General features: G+C 48.1%; 1 long non-coding RNA gene across 1 annotated transcript in view; it reads left to right on the top strand.

Moving 5' to 3' along the window:
• The window catches only part of LOC140425782 (uncharacterized), a 149,170-nt gene extending 128,267 nt beyond the window's left edge, over positions 1-20,903 (top strand). The window contains exon 3 of the long non-coding RNA XR_011948000.1: positions 20,278-20,903. This is a non-coding gene — a long non-coding RNA (uncharacterized lncRNA). The remainder of the gene's footprint in view (positions 1-20,277) is intronic.
• Positions 20,904-22,238: the final 1,335 nt, after the last annotated feature.

The raw sequence follows: 22,238 nt of genomic DNA, 5'->3' as shown, positions 1-22,238 counted from the left end.
GTGGGCTGCTGGCCGGAGTCCAAAAAACGTTTTCACGCCAGCCTGAAGCATCTTTTGCTGGTGCCTGCCATGGTGGATCAGGACACCTTCCAGAGGCGGCACGAACCTTCTTTACATCCTGCTAATAGGATGCAGATGAAGGCCCGACTGGAATCTTCCGCCCCATGCCAGATTCTCCGCGATGCTCGTGGGAAAACACGACGGTCCAGAACACTGGAACAATGTGCCGTGCAGAAGACAGGGCTTCCCTGATGAATGCCTGGATTTTTGATCCATGGGTGATTAATGGAGATGTATCTTTAAGTCAAGCAGCAGAGAGAATTAGGAATTCGTAAGTTATAGGAGAGAACACTCTGCTAACCTTTGTTAATTTGAACAGGAGCTTTCGGCCTTCAACACCAGAGAGAGAGATGGGGTGGGATTCAATCTGATTGATTGGTTGGAGGCCAATGAATTATCCAAAAAGGCATACTCTGCCACGTAACAGGTGGTGATTGGATCCTTAATTGACTTTAAAATTACAAACCCGGTGACTGTAATTATTGGGCAACCAAGGGCCAACGACGTCAAGTATTTTTCTAAGAATTATTGGTTAATTCAATTGTGTTGCAACTCCGGGTCAAGTGGGGCAGGCATTGACCACGCACTAACCCAGGGTGTCGTAACATCAGAATGAAATGTCCCAGGATGCCTCACTGGAGAGTATTAGGGAGGGTGTTCCAGTGCTTGGGACCCATGCAACTGAAGGCATGACCACCAATGGTGGAGATATTAAAATCGAGAATACTGAAGTGGCCAGAATTACATTAGCACAGATATTTTTGAGAGTCGTGGAGCTGGAGGAGATTGCAGGGTCAGGGAGGGGCAAGGCGATGGGGCAACTTGAAAACAAGGATGAAAATTTTAAAATCAAGACATTACTTGGATGTAAGTCAGCGAGCACAGAGGTAATAGAGGAATGGAACTTGATGCAAGTTAAGATGTGTGCCGAGTTAAGCAGGGCTTTTGATGATCTCAGGATTACAGAGGGTAAAAAGTGGACTTGTGTAATTGGATCTTTTACACGCAGTCAAGCAGGCAGATGGCGCCTCAGTTTAACATCTAATCCAAGTCAGCACCCCTGACAGTGCAGCATTCTCTCAGACTGCACAGGAGTACCAGCCAATAACTGGTTTAGCCAGAAGAAGCTGGACCACATAAAACATTACTGGGATCTGCTCACGTCAAACTGGATTATCCTCTCCCATCGTCTCCAACCTCGCCACCATTAATAGGTACAAAACTTCATGGACCTCTTTGTAACTACGATTGTGGCCATCCAGTCAACTGTCTCTCCCACCTCTGTCCACTGCCCGAGTCCTGTCCGTGCATCCTTTTCACATTCCTGTTGTATCTCCCTCATGTCCTCTCCAAGCTCATCTTGTCCATGAGGCTCATCTCCTGCTCCCTCGGCCCAAGCCATACAAAGCATTATTGCTGACCACCCAACTTCCTATTTCAGTCTCCATATTGGTAGGTTTGTTGATATTGTTAATGATTCCCAACCTTTGCTTTCCCTTTCAAAGCTGCTGTCATCATCCCTCTCCTCAAAACAAAAGCAAAGCTTGACCTCACTGTCCTTGCAAGCTACTGATCTAACTCCAACTCCCCTTTCGTACCCAAAGTTATTTAATGTGTTTCCTCCCAAATAGGAGCCTATTTTTACCAGAACTCCAACCCACCTGCCACAGTAGTGCAATGACTCTTGTCAAAGTCACAAATTACATCTTGTATGAATGTGACAAAGGTAATCTATCCTTTCTTGTCATTCTCAAATTGTCTGTAGCTTTGACCACAACATCCTCCTCCAATGCACATTGCCAAACTGGACTGCTCCAACCTGGTTCAATTCTAATCTCTCTAACTATAGCCATGGAATCACTTGCAATTTATTCTCTTCCTGCTTCCGCACCAATATCTCTGGTGACCTCCAAGTAACTATCATTGTCCCCATCCTGTTTCTCAACTGCATCCTGCCATCATCAGAAACATAGTGCGGGATAAAATAAATCATATAATCTCTACATTGCAGAAGGAGGCCATTTGGCCCATTGAGTCTGCACCACCCCTTGGAAAGAGTGCCCTACTTAAGCCCATGCCTCCACCCTATCCCTGTAACCCTACCTAACCTTTTGGACACTAAGGGGCAATTTAGCGTGGCCAATCCACCTAACTTGCACATCTTTGGACTCTGGGAGGAAAGCGGGGGACCCGGAGGAAACCCACGCAGATTTTCCATTCCACCGGTGGGATTTTCCAGTCGCACCAAAGGCAATACCCTGCCCCCCCACTGCCACATCCTGCAGGGACGAAGGCTACTCGCCCATAGTGTTAGTTTTCACAAGTACAGTGACAACACCCACCTCTGCTTCACCAGCTCTCTTGGCTCCTGCACTTTCGCTATATGATCATACTGCTTGTCTGACATCCAATACTGAATGAGCAGTAATTTACTCCAATTAAATATTGTGAAGACTGAAGCCATTGTTTTCGGACCCTGCTCCAAACTCTGTTCCCTAGCTACCAACGCAATCACTCTCCCTGGCAAATGTCTGAGGCTGAACCATAACCTTTGCAAACTTTGTCTCATATTTGACCTCAGATGCACTTTCAATCACATGAGCATGCCATCACTAAGATCACCTACTTCCACTTCTGTAATATTGCATATACCACCCCTGCTTCAGCTCATCTCTCATCTGCTGCTGAAGCCCTTCTCCGTACCTTCATTACCTCCTGATTTGACCATTCTGACACACCCATGGTGGTTCTCCCAAATGCTATCCTTCGGAAACTTGAGGTGATCCAAAATCTGCCGACTTGCCTCAAATCCTGTTCACCCCTCACCCTGTGTTCTCTTGTCTCTGGGTTCAGTGATCTTCAATTTTTAAAATCCTTATCCTTGTTTCTAATCCCTGCATGACCTTAACGTTCCCTATCTTTGCAATCCCCCCAGCCTCTGAGATAGCTCCGCTTATCTGATTCTAGTCACTTGAACAACCCCAATTCTAATTGTGTTCCACCTTTGGTGGCTGGCTTTCAGCTCCCAAGGTTCTAAGCTCGGCAATTCCACCTTCAACCTCTCCACCTCCATTTTCTCCTTTACGACGTTCCTTAAAATCTGCCCTGATATCACCTCAAATGGCGTGCTGTTAAATTCTGTTCACTCCTGTGAAGTGATTTTGGATATTTTATTATTTTAGAGGCACCATATGAATAAAAGTTGTTGATGTTTAACCCCAGTCAAATAATTGAGCTCAAAATTGCGGTTGGCCTGAAAATGCTGAATGCTGGAGATACTGGGCAGAATTTTTTGTTTCACCACCAGAGGGATTTTAGGCTGGGGAATGGGGGAGGGGGAGCAGCAATTGTGGGGAGACAATAAATTTTCTCAGATGGCAATCCCACCAAGCTCCTGCCCACCCCGACCTCACCACAATTTCATACCTGGAAGTACGAGCTCTAAACTGGCTGGCCCACCTTTTCCCCAGTTGCCAATTGTTGACCACTTAAGGACTATTTCCCACCCAGCCTCTGTTTTCAAACTGGCAGGAGGAGTTCAGGTGTAGGGGTGATGTGTAAAAATTAACCGCTCTCCGTCCTTGGGCAGGAAAGGGACCTTCATCAGCAGCATTCTTTTTACATTGGACACGTCTACCCCTCACCCCCCTCACTTCTCTCTCAAGAAGGTTCAGCGCTTCAGGTCCTCCCTCCCACATCAGCTTCTCCACCCCTACCCACTTCTGCCCACCCAAAGACAACTGGTCCTGGACACCCAGGATCTAGGCTCTGGGGACTGTTTGTAGTCTCAGTCCTGTCCACTGCAGCCTCTGCAGATTGGTCAGCAGCTCTCTGGGGCTGGACTGTCTCCTGAAAGAGAAGCGGAAGTTCCACCTCCCGCCAATTAACGCTTCTTGGAGCATTAAATGGCTGGGAGGCAGGCAGTATTTGTTCTCCGATGGTCTCTTTGGATGCTGGGAGGGAAACCCCACCATCCAAAAAATGCTGGGCTCTGCCTTTCTGGAGAAGACCTGAAACTGAAACTCAGAATGCCTACAGCGGTGAAAGATCCCATAGCAAAATATGGGAGCAGAGGATTTCTCACAATTTCCTCATCAACATTTATGCCTCAACTAAATTTTTGGAATTGTTTAATGGGTCATTTATTCCATTGAAATTTGTAGGATTTTGGTATATGCATAGTAAATGTCTTGTTTACATAACAATGGGGATTATACTTCAAAAATTGGACTTCTTGAGGATGCGAAAGGCACTATAGAAATCACTTTCTGTTTTAAACGTGTTTCTTAATTAAATGAACGGCAGTCCCAGGTGTACCATTTAACATTTTTCAATTCCTTGCTGCCAGCAAGGTTCCTCAGCAATAGCGTACATTTGAGAAATTAAGTGTGACGATTTGAATACCTCTTTTGCTGTCTTCTATCTAATTTACAGAGCTTAATTTTCTCCATTCTTATTTCATAGATGATCTTCTTGCATGTGGAAACAATTTTGTTGCTCTTTCCAATGCTTGTGTAGATTTATTTGTGGCGCAGTACCCAGAATTGAACAATACCCTAAGTTGCATACATCCAGTACATTGTACAGAACAGCATAATCTATAAATATTTATATTCCACCATTTTGCCGATTGTGGAATCAAATTGTTTGTATGTTGCCTGAGTGTTGAAAGTGAAGGCCATTACAGAATTGTTACAGTGCAGAAGGTGGATCCAAATGAACAATTTGCTTAATGCCATAATTCCCCCACCTTCTCCCTACAACCCTTCACATTCTTCCTTTTGAGGTGACAATCTAATCGGTCAGGCAGTGAATTCCATCTTAACCAGATGCTGAGCGAAAAGGTTTTTCCTTGTGCCACATGTGCTTTTTGTGTCAATTATTTTAAATTTTGTGCCCTCTCATTTTTATTTTTTTTAAAAATTCATTTTTTCCAATTAACGGGCAATTTAGCGTGGCCAATCTACCTAGCTTGCACATTTTTGGGTTGTGGGGGGCGAAACGAGGGAGAATGTGTGAACTCCACATGGACAGTGACCCAGAGCTAAGATCGATCCTGGGACCTCGGCGCCGTGAGGCCGCAGTGCTAACCCACTGTGCCACCATGCTGCCCGTGCCCTCTCATTCTTGATCTTCTCATGAGTGGTTATGGTTTCTTGCTGTGTACTCTGTTCAGACCTCTCATGATCTTGAATTCCTATATCAAATCTCTTCTCACCTTCTCTTCTCCAAGGCAAACAGTCCCAACTTAAGACCATAAGACATAGGAGCGGAAGTAAGGCCATTCGGCCCATCGAATCCACTCCACCATTCAATCATGGCTGATTTCAACTCCATTTACCCGCTCTCTCTCCATAGCCCTTAATTCCTCGAGATATCAAGAATTCATCAACTTCTGTCTTAAAGACACTCAACGTCCCGGCCTCCACCGCCCTCTGGCAATGAATTCCACAGACCCACCACCCTGGCTGAAGAAATTTCTCCTCATCTCTGTTCTAAAGTGACTCCCTTTTATTCGAAGGCTGTGCCCCCGGGTTCTAGTCTCCCCTGCTAATGGAAACAACTTCCCTACGTCCACCCTAGCTAAGCCATTCATTATCTTGTAAGTTTCTATTAGATCTCCCCTCAACCTCCTAAACTCCAATGAATATAATCTCAGGATCCTCAGACATTCATCGTATGTTAGGCCTACCATTCCTGGGATCATCCGTGTGAATCTCCGCTGGACCCGCTCCAGTGCCAGTATGTCCTTCCTGAGGTGCGGGGCCCAAAATTGCTCACAGTATTCTAAATGGGGCCTAACTAATGCTTTATAAAGCTTCAGAAGTACATCCCTGCTTTTATATTCCAAGCCTCTTGAGATAAGTGACAACATTGCATTTGCTTTCTTAATTACTGACTCAACCTGCAAGTTTACCTTTAGAGAATCCTGGACTAGGACTCCCAACTCCCTTTGCACTTCAGCATTATGAATTTTGTCACCGTTTAGAAAATAGTCCACGTCTCCATTCTTTTTTCCAAAGTGCAAGACCTCGCACTTGCCCATGTTGAATTTCATCAGCCATTTCTTGGACTTCTCTCCTAAACTGTCTGAATCTTTCTGCAGCCTCCCCACCTCCTCCATACTACCTGCCCCTCCACCTATCTTTGTATCATCGGCAAACCTAGCCAGAATGCCCCCAGTCCCGTCATCTAGATCGTTAATATATAAAGAGAACAGCTGTGGCCCCAACACTGAACCCTGCGGGACACCACTCGTCACCGGTTGCCATTCCGAAAAAGAACCTTTTATCCCAATTCTCTGCCTTCTGCCTGACAGCCAATCGTCAATCCATGTTAGTACCTTGCCTCGAATACCATGGGCCCTTATTTTACTCAGCAGTCTCCCGTGAGGCACCTTATCAAAGGCCTTTTGGAAGTCAAGATAGATAACATCCATTGGCTCTCCTTGGTCTAACCTATTTGTTATCTCTTCAAAGAACTCTAACAGGTTTGTCAGGCACGACCTCCCCTCACTAAATCCATGCTGACTTGTCCTAATATGACGCTGCACTTCCAAGAATTTCGAAATCTCATCCTTAACAATGGATTCTAGAATCCTGCCAACAACCGAGGTTAGGCAAATTGGCCTATAATTTTCCATCTTTTTCCTTGTTCCCTTCTTGAACAGGAGGGTTACAACAGCGATTTTCCAATCCTCTGGGACTTTCCCTGACTCCAGTGACTTTTGAAAGATCATAACTAATGCCTCCACTATTTCTTCAGCTATCTCCTTTAGAACTCTAGGATGTAGCCCACCTGGGCCTGGAGATTTATCAATTTTTTGACCTCTTAGTTTCTCTAGCACTTTCTCCTTTGTGATGGCTACCATATTCAACTCTGCCCCCTGATTCTCCTGAATTGTTGGGATATTACTCATGTCTTCTACTGTGAAGACTGACGCAAAGTACTTATTTAGTTCCTCAGCTATTTCCTTGTCTCCCATCACTAGATTACCAGCATCATTTTGGAACGGCCCAATGTCTACTTTTGCCTCCCGTTTGTTTTTAATGTATTTAAAGAAACTTTTACTATCATTCCTAATGTTACTGGCTAGCCTACCTTCATATTTGATCCTCTCTTTCCTTATTTCTCTCTTTGTTATCCTCTGTTTGTTTTTGTAGCCTTCCCAATCTTCTGACTTCCCACTACTCTTTGCAACATTATAGGCTTTCTCTTTTGCTTTGATGCATTCCCTAACTTCCTTTGTCAGCCATGGCTGCCTAATCCCCCCTCTGATAACCTTTCTTTTCTTTGGGATGAACCTCTGTACTGTGTCCTCAATTACTCCCAGAAACTCCTGCCATTGCTGTTCTACTGTCTTTCCCACTAGGCTCTGCTCCCAGTCGATTTTCGTCAGTTCCTCCCTCATGCCCCTGTAGTTACCTTTATTTAACTGTAACACCTTTACATCTGATTCTACCTTCTTTCTTTCAAATTGGAGGTTGAATTCTACCATATTATGATCACTGCCTCCTAAGTGCTCCCTTACTTTAAGATCTTTAATCAAGTCTGGCTAATTACATGACACTAAGTCCAGAATGTCCTGTTCCCTCGTGGGCTCCATCACAAGCTGTTCCAAAAAGCCCTCCTGTAAACATTAAATGAATTACCTTTCCTTGGGTCCACTGGCAGCATTTTTTACCCAGTCCACCTGCATATTGAAGTCCCCCATGATCACTGTGACCTTGCCTTTCTGACATGCACTTTCTATTTTGTGGTGCATTTTGTGCCCCCGATCCTGACCACTGTTAGGAGGCCTGTACATAACTCCCATTATGGTTTTTTTGCCTTTGTGGTTCCTCAACTCGACCCACACAGACTCCACATCATCTGACCCTATGTTGTTTAGTGCTATTGATTTAATTTCATTCCTAATTAACAAGGCAACCCCGCCCTGTTCTGCCCACTGTCCGGGATGTGCCAGGGTCAGGAGGGAAGACACCAAGTTGCTACGTTTTTCTGGCACCTCCCCTGCAGGAGTTACTGGCACGTGCCCCATCCCTTCCTCCTCCCTCGGGGTGCCCGATGGTCCCCGGGGTACTCCATGGGACGGGGGTGCAAGCGGAGCTGTCCCCTGAGACTCTCCAGCCACCTGGCGCTGCCAGTCCTGGAAGCCCGCTCTCGTCTCAACTAGGATTTGCATGTTCGCGGCCATGGAGCACAGGAAGCCCAAGGCCTTGTACATGTTGATCCATAGCCGTAACCCTCGCACCCAATCCCTCACTGCGGAAGCCACCCCTGAGGTGTTGGCCTGGGTGACATGCAAGGTTGGCACCATCTCCTGCTCCTGCACAAGTTTGGACACCTCCATCTGTACCTGCAGATGATGAATGTTCGTCAACAAACCCTTATGTAGTCCCTGGCTCTGTCACTGCAGCTCCACAATTGATGGGACTGTCCGTTCCAGAAGACCAAAACCCATCTGGATGGCAGCAAGTCCCATGGGCCAGTCTGCCCTCTGATCGTCCAACTCCTCGGGAGTTCCTACCTCCACCTGTTGTACTGGATCAACTGTGTGGTGCGCACCAGATAGTGCCTCAGGAGCCTCTTAACTAAAGCGCCCGAGCGAGGTGAGTGTCTCTGGGATGGTGGAGCATGTTGGAGACAGCTTTGACAGGAAATCTGTGTCAACCCCGGACTCGAGCTCCGATGTGTTCTGCGTCTCAGGTCCATGGCTCTCGTCCATGCTGCTCTTGACATCACTGCTCGGCACCTGGGGCACCGGCTGTGGCACTGGCTAGGGGCGGCGACACAAGATGGATCTGCCCCATCACCAGCAGATCCTTCATAACACAAGACAAGATGCATAATTAGACCATGGGCCGGGGATGGTGGGGGTGAGGGTGCGGGGGTGATGGTGAGGGTGGGGGTGAGGGTGCAGGTGATACTGAGGGTAAGGGTGGTATGGGGGTGAGGGTGGTGTGGGGAGGGTTGACATACATGTCAAGGGGAACCGCAAATCAGCGGAATCTCACTTCCTTGCCCGCAGCCAATCTCCATAATAATAATCTTTATTAGTGTCACAAGTAGGCTTACATTAACACTGCAATGAGGTTACTGTGAGATTCCCCGAGTTGCCACACTATGGCACCTATTCAGATACACCAAGGGTGTATTCAGAATGTCTAATTCACCTAACAAGCATGTTGTTTGGGAATTGTGGGAGGAAACCGCGCCCAGGCAACCTCCCTTTACTCCGGCCGCCAACCATGTCCAGGGCCCTCTGCTCTGCCACGTGAGGGGCCGCAAGTCCGGCGGTCCCCCTTCAGTTTTCTCCCACTCCCGGCAGTTATGGGAGGCCTTCTCCTGGAGGGGGGGGGGATGCGGCAATAGAAACCAACAATGTTAGACAGTCTGACGCGTGCAGCCCAGGGGTTGGGTAGCTGCCAGCCTCAGTGGCCACGGCACCCGGCCATGAGGCCGGTATGGGTGCCGGCATGTGGTGTAGTGTGGGGGTTCAGTTGCCTTTGGGTGAGCGATTGGGTTACGGGTGTGTGGGAGTTAGTGCCAGGAGCGCAGTGCTGCCTACTCACCCTGGCCACCCTGAGTAGGTCATGCAGTTTCTTCCAGCACTGCTGGCCTGTCTGGACGGTATTATCCATGGCTCTCACCGACCCTGCCATCTGTGTCCAGGCATGGCAAATGGCGGTGGGTGGGAGCCTGTTGCTAACTTTTCGGTTGGTTCAATTGCTCTGTTTTATTACCTTTGCTCTCGAGTCACCAGGTATCTTTATGATACTGCCACGAGGTTCAAGTCCAAGTAATGATCAATAACTCAATACACCGATTGGTAAGATTCAAATCAAAGCACATTTATTATACACAGTAATCGCTACTCATGCACAAATTCTATGTCTAAGCTACTTCTACAACTAACAGGCCTATACTTAACTTCGGACTGGCCCACCAGGTCAGGGGAACAAATGTCCTTTCGTTCGGGTTCTGAGTCTGCGGGATTCGAAGTTGGTACGGATTGGTAGCTAGGAGCGCCTATCTCGCAGCGAGCGTTGAATTAAGACTTACAGTCTGTCGGCGGTCACTGCACCGGTCACGGTCAAGGTTGGTTCACGTTGCTGGGTGACCCGGGCAGGAAGAAGAGAGCGAGTTGAACTTGGGGGCTTAACTTTATAGTCCCCAGGGGCTTCCTGCCTTTCGGGGCGGACCCTGTACCTGGTTCTAGGTGATTGGACTTTGTTACAATCGCTTGGTTCGATTTCTCCAATACTGGAATGGTTCCCTGATCGATGGGTGGTCTTGAGGTGTTCGTTAACCTCTTTTGTGTTGGCTCCTGCTGGCGCCGGGGAGTCTGGCTTAGTTTTGTGTGTCCCAAATGTTGCTATTGTTCCCGGGGATTGCTCATTAATATGTAGATGGCTGCTACATTATTATGCTGATGGGTATATGCTGATGGCCGCTGGTATCGATGCTGTCTGGGCTTTTGCAGGGTTAAATACACAGCAAACCCGCACCTGCTGGTTTCTGTCTGTGTTGGCTGAAATTCCCTTCAGCCTTTGCCGTTCGCCATTTTAAATCAGAGTTGGCCAATTTAGGTGGCTCCACACCCTCCTTGTGATCCTAACGCGAAGCGTGAAGGATCACATAACTGCGTTGCTTTCCATTCCCTGACCCGGTGAACACTTCTTTCATGGCCTCTACACTGACCATAACTATGCAAACAATTTTAACTGACAATTCTAAGGGGCGCTATGTCAAACAGGGATATGCATTACAAAACAAGAAAATGGGAACCTTTAACTGTCCTTAATACACTACACTCACTTAAACATTTCATCACTCTAACTTCCTCAACCATAAAAACAAAATCATAGCAGTTTATACACATTTTTCCTGGCTTGGCAGTCAGGCTCAGGATCGTGCAATTGCTTCTGAACATTTCTTTATTTACAACAAAAAACGCAAACGAATGCTCTTTATGATAGATCGCGGGGGTCGGGGGTCTGGTCCTATCCGAAAATAGGGGATCTGATCCTATATATCTGGGTGCGAGCGCGGTAGGCTCTCCTTCTCCATTTTCTCAAGACGTATAGTCTGCACGATGCAGCAGAGTATCGCCAATACCAATAGGGATTCTATCAAGTAGGACAGGGAATACCAGGTTATAAACCTGGCACACCAAGATGGTGTGGTGTCGCTGGTGACTGGGTTCTGGGTACTGTGGGGAAGTGAATCATTAACGGCTGGGGGGCTTGAGGTCATGGGGTTCGCATTTGCGCGTAACCAAATGTCCATTATAACGATGAACCACGCAGAGGATGTCCTCATGGTTCTTCTTCTTTCACTGATCTTCTCTTCTCTTCTCTTGTCCTGGAGCTTCCGGAGTTCTGTGGAAACAAGCATAGTGTCTGTTACTATCTTGGTTTAACATCTCGTTTGATAGCCTGTCTGTCCTTTAGTGCCAATTACTCCCTTTATAATTGGTCACTTTGTGTGACTCTCTCATTTTTTTTTCAAAAACCGAATTTCAGGACAAGACACACGTACAAATAATGAACCAGTGCGAGCCGTCTCGCAGACTGTGCGATTTACCATCCAAATGTTTGAGGATGTAAATAGCGTATGGTTGGCAACCTAAGGGTTACCTGAAACAAAACAAAACTTTTTGAACTAAAACTTTCCAAAATGAGGTGTGTATGTCCCCTACCCGAGCGTAGATGACCAAAGTGGGGTTGAATTAAGACTTACGGTCTGTCGGCGGTCACTGCACCGGCCACGGTCAAGGTTGGTTCGCGTTGCTGAGTGACCCGGGCAGGAAGATGAGAGCGAGTTGAACTTGGGGGCTTAACTTTATAGTCCCCAGGGGCTTCCCGCCTTTCGGGGCGGACCCTGTACCTGGTTCTGGTGATTGGACTTTGTTCCAATCGCTTGGTTCGATTTCTCCAATACTAGAGCGGTTCCCTGATCGATGGGCGGTCTTGAGGTGTTCGTTAACCTCTTTTGTGTTGGCTCCTGCTGGCGCCGGGGAGTCTGGCTTAGTTTTGTTTGTCCCAAATGTTGATATTGTTCCCGGGGATTGCTCATTAGTATGTAGATGGCTGCTGCATTATTATGCTGAGGGTCGCTGGTATCAATGTTTTCTGGCCTTTTGCAGGGTTAAATACACAGCAAACCCGCACCTGCTGGTTTCTGCCTGTGTTGGCTGAATTTCCCTTCAGCCTTTGCCATTCGCCATTTTAAATCGGGAGTTGGCCAATTTAGGTGGCTACAAGCCTCCTTCCCGGGTCGGGCTACAGGGTCACCCGCCTCTCTTCCACCACGTCCAGAAGGGTCTCCAGCTCGGTGTCCGTAAATCATGGAGCTGCTCCTCTTGCTGCCATCTTGTTTGCTGGTATGCGTGTGTGGGGGGAGTGAAGTGTGTATATTCACCAATCGTGATTCTGGCACTGTTTCTCAATGGAATCGATTCTGTTTCACATGGTGCCGGTGATCGCCCCTTATCAATAGCAGAATCAGTCCAGGTGTGACGGCAGTTTTGCTGTCGTGGAACTCCACGAATCCTGCACCAGCGTCAACACTCAGGAATGGAGAATCCTGCCCCTCATCTTTGTTACTGTAATAAGTATTTATTTTAACATTGCAGAACTTCAAATGGGAACTAAGGAAAGTTATGATTTCCCTGACTACGCTGACAGTGCTTGGGTCAATCTTACAATCAGGTCATCGAAAACGTAATAACATAGGAAATCGGAGCAAGACGAGACCATTCAAAACCTTGAGCCTTCTCCGCTCGTCAGTAAGATCATGGCTAATCTGATGTGGCCTTACCCCCAGGTCCTGTCCCCATGAACTTAACTCCCAGGTCAATCAAAATTCTATCTAATTCGACCTTGAATATTTCCAATGGCCCAGCCTCTACAGCTCGATGGGGGAGATAATTCTAAACAAGCATGACTCTGAGCAAAGAAATTCCTCCTCATCATTACCTTAAATGAGAGTGGCTCCTTATTTTGAAACTCCAACGCCTGCTTCTACATTCTCCGTGAGAGGAAGCAACCTTTCAGCTTCAACCTCATCAAGCCCCATCAGAATCTTACACATTGCAATAAGATCACCTCTCATTATTCTAAATTCCAATGAGTACAGGCCGAACCTGCTCAACGTTAAATAAAAGTTAACTTATCAAAACAAGGGAATAATCCAATCATTTAAAAAAAAAATTATATTGAACAAGTAAATTAATTCAACATGGAGTACACTGCAATTAGGCGGTGAGACTTTTTCAGATTTATTTGTAAATTAAGTCCATAATGTGAAGTGGTGTTCCATTCTGAATAATAGTTGCAGTGCTGTATGTGTTCTTAAGTTATCCTGAAGTGCAAATGTCAACACTCCATCATGTTGTGTAAAAGAACAGGTAAGCCTGCAGGACTTGCCAGTGGGACTGGCCGAGCCACCTGCTAGCTGTAGAAATAAATCTTGCAGAAATGATATCAAAAGTGGAGCAATGGTAAATGTTAGCTAAAGGCAGTTCACCTTTGCAATTCTTGTTTCGATCAGTATGTTTAATTCCAGTATGTTTAATTCCAACAAACCAATTCTCTTTTGTATTTGGAAATTAAATATAAGTTTGCATTGACATGTCAAATGCTTCCAATAATGCTCAACTGAAAAATGCAAGTTAGCATGGCAGTAGACGTCTGTCTGTCAGGAGGCAATTTGACTGGGAAGCTTATGTATAAGTATATATCTGCATTCAAATATGCATGAGTTATATGTTTGGGCATGTCTGTTCATATGTGTGTGGGGGCGGGGGAGGGGAGGTGTGGTGGGTGGATGAGAGTTTATATGCTTTTGTACCTGTCAATGTTTTTCATTTAATTTTTATTGTAAAGCCAAAGATGTGAAACGCTACCACCATTGAAAAAGAAGAGTTTAGGCGAGTGAATGAATGTTAATTGGGTGACGCCAAGCTTGTAATTTGAATGCTTGAAGATTGCAGAAGAAAAGGGGAACTGAAAGATGTGAAGAGATCCACCTTGGGAAAGAATGAGTCAGAGAAGGAGACTGTTGAACAAATCTCGATTTTGATACCCATGCGAATGCAGATGGGAGAAAGACGTATGGACTATTATATCTGAAACTTCAAAGAAAACAGCAAGGACTTCCGGTGATGGGGATGAGCAAGCCGGCGTACGAAAGATGGCACTCCTCCTGAAAACTAGGCACTATTAGTCCAAAAATAGACCGCAAAACCCAGGGAAAAAACCTCCACCCTCCTCCAACACCACCACAATGAATGAGGCATGCCCATTCTCCCTGTATTTGCGCGGGTTTCGCCCCCACAACCTAAAGATATGCAGGCTAGGTAAATTGGCCATGCTAAATTGCCCCTTAATTAGAAAAAATGAATTGGATAATCTAAATGTATTTTTAAAAAATTAATGAGGCATGCCAGACATCAACCGAAGGAGACGGAACGGCGGCAGAGTCAATAAAGTTCAGGAGAGGAAGATTGAGGTGATGGCGTACATGCAGGACGACAAGGATCCCGCCACCGCTGGGGGGAGGAAGCCCACAGGGGCGTATGAGGAGGGGTTTGGAATGGTCCAGGGGGATAGTCGAGGGATGGGGGGAGGGGTAGAAGGCTGGATATGACAGATTACACATGGCAACAATGGAAACAAGAGCACTGAAAACAGACACTTTGGGTGGCCCACAAACAAAGGGAAATCCTGGAGTGTAGGGGCACATCCACAAGATAAGTATGGTTGATTCCGCAGGAGGTGGGGTGGGCAGAAAATCCCTCCATCAGAATAGTCACTTGGAACGCCAGGGGACTTAACGGCCTGGTGAAAAGATCCAGAGTCTTCGGCCATTGTAAAATCTGAGAGCAGACATAGTCTTCCTCCAGGTGACCAACCTGAGGGGTGAAGGGCTGACTTGGGACAGAGTACCATTCATGCTATGGGACGAAGGCCAGTGGTGTGGCCATACGGCTCAATAAGAGGACAACATTTACAGCGACGAGACGATTATGGGGGATGGTACATCATAATTAGCAGTATCCTGGAAGGAGCACCAGTTGTCCTTGTAAATGGGTGACGTGGAATTCATGAAGGAAACGATGGCGGAAATCCCTGACACAGACACATACCAACTCGTCATTGGTGGGTGCGGTGGGGGGAGACTTGAATTGCGTGCAAGACTCAAGGACAGACAGATCAAACCCCAAGTTGGGGAAAAAAAGTCAACCATGGCAAAGGAATTGAATGTTTTCATGGAACTGATGGGAGCAATGGACACATGGAGGTTCACAAACCCAGGGGAGATGGAGTCCTCCTTCTTCTACCAAGTACACAGGGTAGATACGAGGATCGACTTTTTTGTAGTGGGGAATGCAGTGCTTCCAGGAGTAGTTTGGAGCGGAGTACTCTGCAATCGTAATCCCGACTACGCTCCACACAATATGGATGTAAGCTTGGAGACGGGCCAGGCACAAACCTCCCCCACCTGGAGCCAGGACATGGCCCTCCTGGCTGATAAGACATTCTGCAGATGGATATCACAGGCCTGAGACGGGTACATTCCAACAACCAGAATGGGAGGTCGCACCCTCCACATTCTGGGAAGCACTTAAGGTGGTGAAAAGAGCGGAATTTATTGCGTGCAATGGCATCCAAAGATAGGAAGGCAAGGGCAGCCAGGCAACAGCTGGTCTATTCCATACTGGAGGTGGATCAATAGTACGCCTCGACCCCGACCATGAGCTATCCCTGTAACCCAGTAACCGCAAATGACCATTTGGACACTAAGGGGCAATTTATCATGGCCAATCCTCCTAAACTGCACATTTTTTGACTGTGGAAGGAAACCGGAGCACCCAGAGGAAACCCACACAGACACAGGTCGAAAGTGCAAACCCCACACCGTCAGTCACCCGAAGCTGAAATTGAACCTGGGTCCCTGGAGCTGTGTGGCAGTAGTTCTAACCACTGTGCCACCTCCACTCAAAAGATGCGGAGCCGCTCCCTGCGCATTACACCAGCCCTTTGAAACCAGTCGTACATCTCGCCGTTCTGACATCACTCCACCATTGAAGTTCTATTTGGCGTGGGGGTATGATTTCGGCATATCGGCCTGATAATGATCTACTTATGTACTACAATGAGGTTCTCAAAGTTAAACGGGGTATGGGACGATTGCTTCCTGCAGTTACGCCACTGAGAAATGCGTCTGAGGGCTATCCGCGATATTATCCGCTTGCGCTGCCGAAACCGCTCGGAGTGAATGGGAGCTTAAAATCTCATGGCTGGGATTCTCCGCTCCCGCGGCCAAGTTCTGACGCCGGCGTCAAAAGCGGCACGAGCGACTCCGGCGTCAACGGGCCTCCAAGCCCAGGCATTCACCCCTTCCTAGGGGGCTAGTATGGCACCGGAGTGGTGTCCGCTGCCCGGTGCTCAAAAGCCGGTGCACCACAGCCGTTGCGGGTCCACGCATGTGCGCCATGGCCGGCGCGGGTCCGTGCATGCGCGTGGGTTACCGTCTCCGCGCCGGCCCCCGGACAATATAGCAGGGGCCCTACAGGGGCCCCCCTCTCGAAATTAGTCCGCCCACCGATCGGTAGGCCCTGATCGCAGGCCTGTCCACCGTGGAGGCCCCCCCCCCGCCTCCCCGGAGTCGGATCCCCCCGCCTCCCACCAGGAAGGCCTTTGCAGCCAGAACTCCGAGGTCCCGCCAGGTAGGGCCATACGTAACCCACTGCGGCAGGGCGCAGCGGAACTCGGCGGGCACTTGGCCCATCGAGGCGTGGAGAATCGCCGGGGGGTGGGGGGCGCTTTCAACGGCTTCCGACCGGTGCGGCGGTGACCCTGTGGGCACGATTGGTGCCGATTCTCCAGTCGCCGGAGAATCGTTGGCCCGGCGTCGGAACAGCGTGGTGCGATTCTCGCATCCCCCCGACGATTTTCCGACCCGGCGGGGAATCAGAGATTCCCAGCCCATGTGTTTCAACTGTTTTTTCAACAAAGTTAACTCTATTTTAAACTAATTTAATGCTGTACAATTGCTTCACACATGTAGTTTAATATACACTGGCCACTTTTTCACAGGAAATAACAATAAATTGCCTTTCTGCCCACTTTCCAAAGACTGACTAAAGAGTGATGTTGACAGACACAGCATAGCGAAGTATGTGGCGTTTGGAGAGGTAAGCAGGGGACTTGAGAAAATAGTGATTTCAGAATGTGTTGATTACAGGATATAGTGATTGACAGATTAATTAGAGTGCTAAAAAAGTATGAAGTTCTAAACTCTGGTACTGTTCCCCTGCCAGTTCTCATGGGATCATAGCCAAACATGTGTTATTTCCTGGATTGTTTTGCAATAAGTAATGTCAAAGACACAGTGCTCTCTAATTGCTTCCTGAGTAATGTGTTTACACATGTAAATATGAACTAAAGTAACATGTGAAAAATATATTATACTTCAAAACCAAATCCTTTTCCAAGGTATTTATTTTTCTTCCAGCCGAGTTTGAGTGCTCTTTGTGTGCATTGAACTGTAGTCTTTGCTTCCCATTCTCCTGTAATTGGCAGGAAGCAAGAATGAAGAATTGAGGTCAGCACTTTGCATACACAAACCATCCACTTCCTGGTCTGAATACTAGAAATTGTGCTCTCTTGATATCTGATCATATTTAGATTAAGGAGCAGAATTACAGTAAAATTACCACATTACACAATTGCATTTGTGGCATAATTCATGGTGCAGGCACTAAGTACTTATTTACAAGCAAGATGTGTGGGGACAGGATATGACTGCACCATCGGAGTTGTTGGGTTTGGAATTTATGTTTCTATAACAAGCCACGGATCTTGAGCCCCCGTATCCACCTCTGGTCTATCGCACATCATTTACTTTCTCAAAAACTTCAAGGTGGAGAAACAGCAAACTTCATTTTATTTATTTTATTATGTTGGCGTCAAATACATTTCAAACGTATTGAAGTGAAAAGGTGTTTTCAAAAAAAAGGATGATTTTTCTTGTTGCAGTGGCCGAGGTGAGAAATGCTAATATGATGAAAGTGTATTATTTTTCCATTTCGGTCACTTAGCCTAAGCATCAATGCTTTCGGGTTGGATACTTCATTCAAATCTGCCCTCCTAAACACGGTGTAACGGTGATGTCAAATTGGAGTAATTTTATGCTATGGTCTTTGTCATGGACAAAATCTCTGGCTTTTCTTACTGTCCATGCTCAATGTGTTTTGTATGTGAGTTCTGGGTATTTTCTTACCTTCACAGTGTTTGTCTCAATTTAAATAATTCCAGCAGCAATCATTGTTGTGAGTTTAAAAATAAAGTTATTTACCACAACAAGAGGTCACGGTTGAGAGGCGGTAGATCTAGAACTGAGATGAGGATGAACTACGTCTCGCAGAGGGTGGTGAATTTGTGGAGTTCGATGCCCCATAGTGCGGTGAAATAAGTTATTAAATGGTTTCAAGAAGGAGATAGATATATTTCTGATTTTAAAAGCGGGTTAAAGGGATATGGGGGACAGGTAGGGAGGTGGATTTGAGACCAGGAAGCGATCAGCCATGATCTGATTGAATGGCAGATCAGGCTCGAAGGGCTGAATTGTCTACTTCAGGGGCGAAATTCTCCCCCAACGGCGGGATGTCCGCCGACTGGCGCCAAAGGCGGCGCCAATCAGACGGGCATCGCGCCGGCCCAAAGGTGCGGAATGCTCCGCATCTTTGGCGGCCTAGCCCCAACATTGAGGGGCTAGGCTGACGCCGGAGGGATTTCCGCCCCGCCAGCTGGCGGAAATGGCGTTTGTTGCCCCGCCAGCTGGCGCGGAAATACGGCGCATGCGCGGGAGCGTCAGCGGCCGCTGTCAGTTTCCCGCGCATGCGCAGTGGGGAGAGTCTCTTCCGCCTCCGCCATGGTGGAGGCCGTAGTGGAGGCGGAAGGGAAAGAGTGCCCCCACGGCACAGGCCCGCCCGCGGATCGGTGGGCCCCGATCGCGGGCCAGGCCACCGTGGGGGCACCCCCCATGGTCAGATCGCCCCGTGCCCCCCCCCCCAGGACCCCGGAGCCCGCCCACGCCGCCTGGTCCCGCCGGTAAATACCAGGTTTGATTTACGTCGGCGGGACAGGCAATTCCTGGGCGGGACTTCGGCCCATCCGGGCCGGAGAATCCAGCGGGAGGTCCCGCCAACCGGCGCAGCCCGATTCCCGCCCCCGCCCAATCTCCGGTACCGGAGACTTCGGCGGGGGCGGGGGCGGGATTCACGGCGGCCAACGGCCATTCTCCGACCCGGCGGGGGGGGGTCGGAGAATGACGCCCCTGCTCTTAATTCCTATGTTCCTATGTTGTTCCTATTCCACACTTGGCACAGAGTTTTTTTTTAAAGCAACATCTCACTCAATCACCTCCCACAAGCACACAAACCATCCACTTCCTAATCTGAATACTAGAAATTGTGCTGTCTTGATATCTGATCATATTTAGATTAAGGAACAGAATTACAGTAAAATTACCATGTTACACAATTGCATATGTGGCATAATTCATGGTGCAGGCACTAAGTACTTATTTACAAGCAAGGTACATAGATACATCGAAGAAATGAGCAGCAGAAGGCCTTTTGGTCCTTCGAGACTGCTCTGCCATTTATCACGATCATGGCTGATCATCCAACTCAATTGCCTAATCCTGCTTTCTGCCCATAACCTTTGATCCCATTTGTCCCAAGTGCTGTATCTAGCCGCCTCTTGAATATATCAAATGTTTTAGCATCAACTACTTCCTGTGGTAATGAATTCCACAGGCTCACCACTCTTTGGGTGAAGAAACCTGTCCTCATTTCTGTCTGAAATGGTTTACCCTGAATCCTCAGACTGTGACCCCTGGTTCTGGACCCACCCACGATCGGGAACATCTAGTAGCAGAGGACTGGAGGATAAGTTTGCTGGCACAATTTAACCCCATTGAGGAGACAATGCTGCCCATCATAAGAAGGGGGACTGTTGAGATCATGGTACTCGTGCGATCAGTGAGGGTATTTTCATACCGAATCTTGCTTCATGCATCCCACTTCTCTTACATTGTGCAATCTCTTCTGACTGAGAGTGCGCAAATGGCCTAAGCATGCACTTCTTACTTTCTCTTACCTGCTCACCACAACCCTGTTCTTGTCCTTTTTTATTTCAGATATTCAAGAATTGAACATTCACCGTCAGTGCAAGAAGAGCAAGAAGACAGTGAAGGTGAAGAGAAACCACGGCTTAGATTTTCGTCTCGGGCCCGCAGAATGCAAGTCTTGCACCTTTACAGCTTCCAAAATGCATACCTGACTCGTGACTGACTTGGTTTGGGAATTTTGTCTTTTCAGGCAGGAAGTGGGGCCCATGAGCAGTTTACGAATTGCAATGCAGTGCTGGAGGAGAGTGGGCGCAGAGATATAGTTCGAAGACCCACCTCAGTTCTCGAGGACAGCAGCCCAGCGCCCAAATTTCTTCTTATCCCCGCCCCCAAACATCACCCATCAACTCCCACCCATCCCCGCAGCCCCTTCATGCCCCAGATATTCACATGTTACGCCATGCCCCCTCTATATCCTCCATAATGATCATGAACATTCTGGGGGTTACCATTGACCAGAAACTGAACAGGACTAGTCATAAAAATAGTGTGGCTACCAGACCAGGTCAGAGACTAGGAATTCTGAACCCCCGCCCCACCAGAGATCCCCTAAATAAGGATACCCCTCGCAGAGATCCCCTAAATAAAGAGATGCCCCACCAGAGACCCCCGAGGACCTAGAAGAGAGAATGACTTTGAATTGGTCAGCCAGAAACTGACAGCATTTAACTCAGTTTGCAGTGATCCAGGAGCTGACAATTAAAGTTTGATGTTTATAAACATTGCGGTCAGACCACTTCAGAATTACTCAACCATGAAAGAAGTTAGGAAATTGAATGGAACAATGCTGACAGCTGGGGTTGTTTGGAAGCTGTCAATCACAGCCCAGTAAAATCAATATCAAAGAGAAATGAATGAAAGGCTTGAGGGGGTTAAAACCCAGCTGGCTGGTTTTCTCTTTCTAGGAATTGGCAGATGCTGCTTCCTCTGCCTGAGCCAGCAGGTGTATTGCCCAGGTGAGGGTTAAAGCAGAGATTATTTTCACTGCCTTTGGCTGGACAGCTCTCTAGCTTCTAGGGGTCTCCTTTTTGGGGGGCTTTCCGACAGGGTTCTCTCTTTGGGGGTAGGGAGGGGCTGTGGTGGGTATCATTATTTAAGGGGTCTCTGTGGGGGTGTCTCTTTATTTAGGCGGTCTTGTTGGGGCGGAAGGATCAGGTTACTCCTATGCTGAGGAGGGGAACCCAAAACATCTGGGGGTGTGGGGCTGAATTGTGCTCTGGTGGGGGTTGGCTGAATTATGGTGCAGGTTGGTCAGCAGTGTGCGACCTCGCTATCGAGCCACCCGCTCAAAATTGCTTGGGAATTCTTTGTATAGAATATACAGTGCAGAAGGATGCCATTCAGCCCATCGAGTCTGCACTGACCCACCCAAGCCCTCCCAAAAATTTGCATGGCTAAGGATTGGGAATTGGGCAAATCATGTAGAATTTAACTCTGGCGGGAGAACATAGAGTGCGATACTCCCATGCTGCGCCGTATGGGAGAATCGCCATTCGCGCCATTTCTTCCCGCGGCGCCAGTCCAACGCTGGCAGGCGATTCTCCGAGGAGCGGAGAATTGGCGCCATTTGCGCCGGCGCGTTTGGCACGCCGCCGATCGCGGGATGCCAATTCTCCGGCCTTGATGGGCCGAGCAGCCGCACGGAAACGGCAGAGTCCCGCCGACGCCATTCACACCGGTTCACAGCTGGCGGAAACACTGCGCATATGGTCGGGGGGTCGGCCCGTGGGGCGGGGAAAAGCGTTCCTTCACCGGGGGGGCCTCTGTAGGGTCTGGCCCGCGATCGGGGCCCACCGATCGGTAGGCCAGCCTATCCAGCCCCGGCCCTATATTATTACACGGCCGGCCCCTGAACCCCCACGCCATCTTGCGTCGGGGCCGGCGGGCTGAGGACGTGCCCCCCCGCGCATGCGCGGCTTGATGCGGCCCAACTGTGCATGTATGGGTTGGCGCTGTGCCCAGTTGGCGCC

This window comes from Scyliorhinus torazame, chromosome 6 (genome assembly GCF_047496885.1).
Source record: "Scyliorhinus torazame isolate Kashiwa2021f chromosome 6, sScyTor2.1, whole genome shotgun sequence".
In the NCBI taxonomy this organism is placed as follows: Eukaryota; Metazoa; Chordata; class Chondrichthyes; order Carcharhiniformes; family Scyliorhinidae; genus Scyliorhinus; species Scyliorhinus torazame.
This window is presented reverse-complemented; position numbering and strand designations above follow the sequence as displayed.